Below are 9,622 nucleotides of genomic sequence, written 5' to 3'. Positions count from 1 at the left end.
TTTACACTATTACCTTTTAACTGAACCTCACTCACCTTTACTTCATATGCTTCATTTCTCAAGTCCTTGGGTCTCCATCTATTAATTTGGTCAACACAAATCTACTTAGTCCCTACTTATATGTTTGGCTAAAATTTACCAGTTGGCTATACTTAGAGATTAAAGAGCTCTGGTCCACGCCCTCAGGGACCTGTCATCTAGGGTCTCTGCAATCTATATCCTTTAAAGGATTTCTTACAAGTGGGTATAGGCATATGAAATAAAGGAACATATAGGGGAATGTAGGAGGTTTTGGGGATGGGAGTAAGAGATCATTGATGACAAAATACAAACATTTAGGAAATGAGATCAAGGGCCTTTGATATAAAAATCATGCTACTTTTTCCTCATTATAAAAGTAATATATAGCACAATATGTAATTTTTCACTTTTCTCATGCATAAATGATATGTTAAATGTATATTACAAATCCAATGTATGTACATACATGTAATGTATATTCACAGAACTGAGATACTGTCTTAATAGTTTTTCATTAAAATCTTTTGTACTTAACATTATGTCATAAACATTTTGCCTTATCAATAAACGTCAGAAGATATTTTTAATGATTATATGATATTTTCTCATATATATACCATGATTTAGTTAAGCATCTAGAAGAGAATGGCAATCCACTCCAGTATTCTTGCCTGGAGAATTCCATGGACAGAGGCGCCTGGCAGGCTGCAGTCCATGGGGTCACAAAGAGTCAGACACAACAAAGTGACTAACACTTCCATTTTTCACCTGTTTATCATTAGACTACTTCAGCTACTTCTAATTTTCTGCTATCACAAGTGAGATTTTGTTCTTCAATCTCTGTGAGTTTATGTGTATAATGGTAATGAAACACAGTCCATATTTAAACAATGTTAATGGTAATAAAATATAGTCTATATTTAAACAATGTTAATGCAGGGAGGCCTGGCGTGCTGCGATTCATGGGGTCGCAAAGAGTCGGACATGACTGAGCAACTGAACTGAACTGAACTGAATGCTCTATTTAAGTATTGGACAACTTACAAAGTGGGTACATAAAAACTACAAATTGACTTAAAATATTATAAATGAGAGATAGTTATGTGAGTTCCTTATATACATATATATATACAATGATAATTATAGTATAACATTTATTGAGACTGAAATTGAAGAATCTCAGCATCTATATAAGGCAGGAATTATCCACGTTTTTCAGATGAAGTAATAACAGCCTGGGTTGGAATCTAGAACTGCTCACTGCAGAAACCATGCTCTTATGCTATGTTGCTTCATTAATTGTGCATCAGACTTATAATATCAAAATATTTATCTACTTCTATCTAAGTTATATTAATTACAGGCATATGCTCCCACTTGTGATCTGTTGCTTATGGAACATTGTGGTCTTAACCAAATTAGAAGCAAGACTAGAGCTCAAGGAAGGCTTCAGTGAGGATACTACCTGGAAGTAGCTCTTGAGGGATGGATTGTTGTTGTTCAGTTGCTCAGTCATGTCCAACTCTTTGTGACCCCATGGATGGCAGCACATCAGGCTTCCCTGTCCATCACCACTTCCCAGAGCTTGCTCAAACCCATGTCCATTGAGCTGGTGATGCCATCCAACCATCGCATCCTCTGTCGTCCCCTTCTCCTCCCGCCTTCAATCTTTCCCAGCATCAGGGTCTTATCCAGCAAGTCAGCTCTTCACATCAGGTGGCCAAAGTACTGGAGCTTCAGCTTCAGCATCAGTCCTTCCAATGCATATTCAGGGTTGATTTTCTTTAGGATTGACTGGTTTGATCTCCTTGCAGTCCAAAGGACTCACCAGAGTCTTCTCCAATACCATAGTCCAAAAGCATCAATTCTTTGGCACTCAGTCTTTTTTATGGGCCAACTCTCACAACCATACATGACTACTGGAAAAACCATAGTTTGACTATATGGACTTTTGTTGGCAAAGTAATGTCTCTGCTTCTTAATACGCTGTCTAGGTTTGTCATAGCTTTTCTTCCAAGGAGCAGGCGTCTTTTAATTTCATTGCTGAAGTCACCATCTTCAGTGATTTTGGAGCCCAAGAAAATAAAGTCTGTCACTGTCTCCATTGTTTCCCCATCTATTTGCCATAAAGCGATGGGACTGGATGCCATGACCTTCGTTTTTTGAATGCAAAGTTTTAAGCCAGTTTTTTCACTCTCCACTTTCACAATCATCAAAAGGCTCTTTAGTTCCTCTTCGCTTTCTGCCATAAGGGTGGTGTCATCTGCTTATCTGAGGTTATTGATATTTCTCCTGGCAATCTTGATTCCAGCTTGTGCTTCATCCAGCCCAGCATTTTGCATGATGTACTCTCCATATAACTTAAATAAACAGGGTGACAATATACAGCCTTGACATACTCCTTTCTCAATTTGGAACCAGTCCATTGTTCCATGTCTGGTTCTAACTATTGCTTCTTGATCTGCATACAAGTTTCTCAGGAGACAGGTAATGTGGTCTGGTATTCCCATCTCTTTAGGAATTTTCCACAGTTTGTTGTGATCCACACAATCAAAGTCTTTCTTATCAATGAAGCAGAAATAGATGTTTTTCTGGAATTCTCTTGCTCTTTCTATGATCCAACAGATGTCTGCCATTTGATCTCTGGTTCCTCTGCCTTTTCCAAATCCAGCTTGAACATCTGGAAGCTCTCAGTTCATGTATTGTTGAAGCCTGGCTTGGAGAATTTTGAGCATTATTTTGCTAGTGTGTGAAATGAGTGCACTTGTGCAGTAGTTTGAACATGCTTTGGCATTGCCTTTCTTAGGGATTGGAATGAAAACCGACCTTTAAGTGAGGCATGTGATTATGCACTGAGAAGTGAAAGGTAAAATTAATGGGACCTAGTCACAGAATGGGCTTCCCTCGTAACTCAGCTAGTAAAGAATCTGCCTGTAATGCAGGAGACCCCAGTTCAATTCCTGGGTTGGGAAGTTCCCCTGAAGAAGGGATAGGCTACCCACTCCAGTATTTTGGGGCTTCCCTGGTGGCTCAGATGGGAAAGAATCTGTTTGCAATGCAGGAGACCTGGATTCGACCTCTGGGTTGGGAAGATGCCCTGGAGGAGGGCATAGCAACCCACTCCAGTATTCTTGCCTAGAGAATCCCCATGGACTGAGGAGCCTGGCAGGCTACAGTACATGGTATTGCAGAGTTGGACATGACTGAGCGACTAAGCATCACGCAGCACAGTAACAGAATACCAAAAGTACTGGTAGAAACTTTTTTTTAGGTAGTCAGTGGAAATGAAACTGGAGAGGTTGAACAGGATGTGGTCTTAAAGGATCATAAAAAGCAGGCTACACATTCCAATTTGAAGCCATGTGCTCTAGCTATTTGACCATATTTCCATCCTCCTTTGTTCTATACAGAACTACTGATCAAACCCACCTACTATGAGACAATTAGTCAACTCCACTAAAGATACTAATCATCCAAGCACTAGTTTTCTATGACTTCTTAAGGTGATAAATTGCAAGATTTATTTTCCAACTAGGAACACATGAAAGATCATTAATACTCAGAAGATATGCCTCTAGAAACTTCTTTGGGATAAAAAGCTCAGTAATTCATATTGGTGCATAAGTTTGAATGACAGATATTTTAATAAGAAAGAGTTCTCTTTAAATGAAAATGGAAGAACAATATACTGGTTTACCAGTCTTCTTTAAGAAACATAATACAGACATGGTGAAAATACAAGTATTATGGAAGGACTAATCACAAAAATAAATGGTTGTCCACCCCTCTTCTCCCCAACTCCAGCTCTATTCCCTAAAGCAAACTTTTTCTTAAAATAGTTTTTTTGTTTTTAGTTCTGGTGGGCTTATTTTTAACTCTAAATCAGCTTTTCTCAAAAAGAGTGTTATTAGTATTAATATTTGGGGGGGACATATGTGGAACTGTGCTGTGCATTTAGCATGTTCATCCCCGGTACTAAATGCTAGTAGCGCCCTCCAGTCACTATGATACATTTCCAAATCTCCTTTAGGATTGAGAACTACTGCTCTAAGTAATATATGGCTATCTTTGATTTACTGAATTTAGATATTATCTATGAGTGCTTACCACGAAAAATGAATATTTAAGTCTCCTTACTCCCTACTATTTTTTTCTAGATTGTATTACATTTTAATTTGTTTACTTATGTAATCAGTATAGGCTAAAACATTCTATTCTTTCCTTCTGAAATTTCTATTAGACATCTACTGGAGCTCATTATACCAATGTGTCTTTCAACCTATGACATTTTCCATCTTTTAATCTCAACGGGTTGATCTTAGGCAGTTTTCTCAGATTTGACTTCCCGTTCACTGATCTTCCTTTGGGTAATATGTTGTTTAGTTAATACATTAACTAAAAATAATCAATGTCTGTATTTTTCATTTATTTTCTTTTTAAAATATGCTGTTCTTTTTATGCACTGTTTTTTTTAAATTTTGTTTTCTATTCTTACCCCTTTAACAATTTTTTAACACAATTATAACTTTTTTCATATATTTCTTTTATTTTTGATTCATTGGGATTTGACTCTTCTATTTGTTTTGTTTGTTCAAACTCCCTCACTACTGTTTATAGGTTTTTAAAATTGTGAGCTCGTATTAAGTGGGGGGAGGTGAGAAGAGGTTCCATGTCTCCTTGTGCCTGAGGGCACGTCTTCCTTCCAGATCTAAATGGCATAATCCCATCTCTATATCTCAGGATCTGTAACCTCCAGAGAAACTGCTATGGTTGTGCTGGGTATAAACTTGCACTAACTGCTCTTCTAAATGATTTTCTGCATTCTTCTGGTAGTCTTTATTTTAAAGTTGACTATTTCCAAATAGGAAAAGGAGTACGTCAAGGCTGCATATTGTCATCATGTTTATTTAACTCATATGCAGAGTGCATCATGAGAAACGCTGGGCTGGAAGAAGCACAAGCTGGAATCAAGATTACCAGGAGAAATATCAATAGCCTCAGATATGCAGATGACACCACGTTTATGGCAGAAAGTGAAGAACTAAAGAGCCTCTTGATGAAAGTGAAAGAGGAGAGTGAAAAAGTTGACTTAAAACTCAACATTCAGAAAACTAAGATCATGGCATCTGGTCCCATCACTTCATGGCAAATAGATGGAGAAACAATGGAAACAGTGTTAGACTTTATTTTTTTGGGCTCCAAAATCACTGCAGATGGTGACTGCAGCCATGAAATTAAAAGACAGTTGTTCCTTGCAAGAAAAGTTATGACCAACCTAGATAGCATATTACAAAGCAGAGACATTACTTTGCCAACAAAGGTCCATCTAGTCAAGGCTATAGTTTTTCCAGTAGTCATGTATGGATGTGAGAGTTGGACTATAAAGAAAGCTGAGTGCCGAAGAACTGATGCTTCTGAACTACGGTGTTGGAGAAGACTCTTGAGAGTCCCTCGGACTGCAAGGAGATCCAACCAGTCCATACTAAAGGAGATCAGTCCTGGGTGTTCATTGGAAGGACTGATGCTGAAGCTGAAACTCCAATACTTTGGCCACCTGATGCGAAATGTTGACTCATTGGTAAAGACCCTGATGCTGGGAAAGATTGAAGGTGGGAGGAGAAGGGGACGACAGAGGATGAGATGGTTGGATGGCATCACTGACTCAATGGGCATGAGTTTGAGTAAACTCTGGGAGTTGGTGATGGACAGGGAGGCCTGGCATGCTGCTGTCCATGGGGTTGCAAAGAGTCGGACATGACTGAGCAACTGAACTGACTGATTTACTTATGTATTTCATTGTGTCTTATCCTTTACTTTTGTGTGTTTGTACTGAAGAGAGGTCTGCATGAGTTAGTTTAATACCCCGGGTTGCTAGATGTCTTGTTATTATAACTATGTGAATATAGTTCATTACTGGTTCTGGCTACTGAACAGAAGTTACTTAGTTCTTCCTAAAGTCATGATTCTTAGAGTATACCGATTACTTTTTGTTTTTAATTTGCATCATTTTTTTTTTCTAAGTCTGGTACAAATCTGCCAGCCTAGGATTGTACTGGGGGAATAACACTCTTATTTCACATCTTCCTCCAGTTTTACTTTCTGCTCTCATTTTGCTGGAGCACATCCTTAGGTAATTGTTTAAGAAAGGGTACTTGGAAGAAAATTGTCTGAGTCTTTGAAGATCTGAAAATGTCCTCATTTTACTTTCGCACTTAATAATTTAATTGGCAACAGAATTTTAGATTCAAAATCATTTTCCCTCATAACTTTGAAGGCACTGCTCCATTGTAGTTTAGCGTCCTATTCAGTGATGAGAAGCTCAAGATCAATCTTAAGTGACTTTATTTTCTCTTTCTAGAGCTCCAATAGATTGAAGTTGGACATAATGAACTATTTTCTATGTTTCTTATCTTTTCTAGCATATATAGTCTCCATCTCTTTGACATTTGGTTGTTCATTCCAGGAGACTGCTTAAACTTTATCTTTCAGCTGCTCTACTAAATTGATTTCAGTAATTACTTTTTAAAATTTCAAGATCTTTTTTGTCTGTTTTCTGATTATTACTCCTTCTTTATAGAATTATATTTTTGTTGTATGGAAACAATATATTTTTAATCACTCAGAAGGTACTCAGATTTTTTTTATTTTTAAAAGTTATTTTATATATATTTTTCTTTTTTTGATAGTCCTTATACATTTTTTAAAAATTGAAGTATAGTGATTTACAGTGCTGTGTTAGTTTCAGGTGTATGGCAAAGTGATTCAGTTATATATATATGTGTGTGTATATGTATATATATATGTATTTTTTTACATTCTTTCCTATTATAGGTTATTACAATTATTGAATATAGTTCCCTTTGCTATACAGCGGATTCTTATTATTTATCTAGTTTGAATAACATATTGGGTGGGCCAAAAAGTTTGTTTAGGTTTCCTGTAAGATATTATGGAGAACCTGAACAAAACTTTGGGCCAATCCAATAATAGTGTCTATCTGTTAATCCTAAACTTTTAATTTATCCCTCCCCTCCTGCTTCCCCTTTGGTAACTCTAAAGCTATTTTAAACAATCTCCCCGCTAACATTAACAACTGTTTATCTTGGGGTTGTTTTTTTCATACTCCTACATATGTCAGATTATTCTTGGTTTTATAAATATATATGTGTGTGTGTGTGTACATGTGTGTGTATGTGTTATATATACAAAGACTTTATTGACTTTTCTGATTAACTGGGGTCACTTTCCTTCACTATCTTGTACACAAGTGTTTCAGGACAGGATTCTTCCCTGAATGGAATGGTGATCAGGAACCTTTGCACAGCAGAGTAGGCTCTTCAACTTCTAGTTTGACTTTAGTGTGAGGAGGCAAGAGCTGGCCTTCAGACTAGAGTTCACTCCCTTTTCAAATGCCAGAAAGAGAAAGGATTTACTCCATAATGCCAAACTCAATTAGAAGCGCTGCTCACCCTAACTAACCCATAAAAACTCCATCAAGCTCTCTGCTTTCAGGCCCCCTTGCTCATGCCTGCTCTCTGTCCTTGCTGACTCCATGCCCTGAGTTTCTTTCTAGAAGGTCATTCTCCCTCCCATGGTGGTCCTTCCCGCACCAATTTCCTGATTTTGTTTCATCAATAACTTGCCCCCACTCTCTTCAGGTTCTTTCTATTATCTGCAAAATGTCACAGTCATTTAAAAAGAGTTATAGGATAGAGGGAAGGCAAATGCCTGTGCCTAGGATGTTATCTTTCATCTTTAACTTGTTTTTTTAATTTGCAAATTTGGTGATTGTGTGCTAAATTTTATATAGTAAATATATTTTTTAACATAAAATATATAGACATATTTTATATTATGACATTATGAAGAAAAATTTGAAAGTATTTACCACAAAAGGGTAAACAGAGGTTATGTTCAGAATTGTGGGTAATTTTATTTTCCTTTTGTCCGTACTTTCCAAGATTTCTATGGTAGACACATAACAAACACAATAAAAGTAAGTTTTAAGTGCTGGTAATAGGAGCTAAATGTACTTTCTGTTATCCTTTTAGAGGAGGAGTCTGCAAGCACAGGAGACATTTGCATTTGAGAGGAAAGCTGAGACTTATGTTTAGAGACCTCAGAGAATTCCACATTCGAGAATACCACTAACTGAGAGATGGACATAGGTGAGCCGCTTGACTGTAAGCATAAGCTACCAAGATTATGTTTCTGTTACCTGCTTCACATACAACCCTAGGAGGCAGGTACTAATTTCTCCACTGCCAATTAAACATATCAGGCCTCTTCAGATATGTTCTCTATTGATAGTTGAAATCAAAACCACTACTGCATAAATCACACACCAATGTCATCTACAGGATCCTGGTGAAAGTGAAAGTCGCTAATTTGTGTCCGACTCTTTGAGACCCCATGGATTACACAGTCTATGAAATTCTCCAGGCCAGAATACCGGAGTGGGTAGCCTTTCCCTTCTCCAGGGGATCTTCCCAATCCAGGGATTGAACCCAGGTCTCTCACATTGCAGGCAGATTCTTTACCAGCTGAGCCAGCAGGGAAGCCCAGGTACATAATGACAATGATTTAAGTGAACCAGGTAATAAGTCTATGCCAATCTTGAGAGCACATGCCAAGCTCGAAGTGGTCAGCATTAATCAGCTCTTACTGAATGTTGGCTTCCATTTTAAACTTCCTTCATAGTGAGGTTCAGCTGACATACAGTCAACAGTACAGACCAGTACGTTGTTTAATGTGTTTTATCATGCAAGGAGATCTAATCAGTCAATCCTAAAGGACATCAACCCTGAATATTCATTGGAAGGACTGGTGCTGAACTCCAACACTTTGGCCACCTGATGCAAAGAGCTGACTCATTAGAAAAGACCCTGTTGCTGGGAAGGACTGAAGGCGGGAGGAGAAGGGTACGACAGAGGACGAGATAGTTGGATGGCATCACTGACTCAATGGACATGAGTTTGAGCAAGCTCTGGGAGGTGGTGAAGGACAGGGAAGCTTGGCATGCTGTAGTCCATGGGGTGGCAAAGAGTCAGACATGATTTGGTGACTAAACAACAACATGTCCAGGCTGCACCCTATTAAGATAGCACTCAATGCACCATGTATGGGAGATGCAGGCAACACAGGATCATGGGCTGCAAGCCCACATTTACTAACACATAGCAGCTGGGGTACAATTTGCTTAAACTTTAGAAAATTTGAGAATAAATGTATAGCAGCTCTAAGCCCAACAGCAGAGAGAAAAGAAAAAAATTAAGTGATCCATGGTCCTCCTTCCTCCTTAATGCCTTTCCATCTTTTGTCAACTCATGTCTGTTTCTCTTTACTGATCTGACAGTCACACATACACACTGTTTTTTTCTTCTTCTAAGTATTTTGGAATATGAAGGGCAGCGGGAGGGGAAAAAAGAGAAAGATAAACAGAAATTTCATGGATTACAGTAACTTCTATCTTTAACTTGAATAATTTTCAAAGTGTGAACCTGAATTGAATTTACGATGTAATGGCAACAGGATTAGGTCCCAACAAATGATGAAGGTAAACAATGTGCTCTTTTTTCCCTATCCTAGTTCTGGTAACTCG

The sequence above is a fragment of the Bison bison genome, unplaced genomic scaffold, assembly GCF_000754665.1.
Source record: "Bison bison bison isolate TAMUID 2011002044 unplaced genomic scaffold, Bison_UMD1.0 scf7180017864260, whole genome shotgun sequence".
Lineage (NCBI taxonomy): Eukaryota > Metazoa > Chordata > Mammalia > Artiodactyla > Bovidae > Bison > Bison bison.
The sequence above is the reverse complement of the archived record's forward strand: the minus strand, read 5'-3'. Positions refer to the sequence as shown.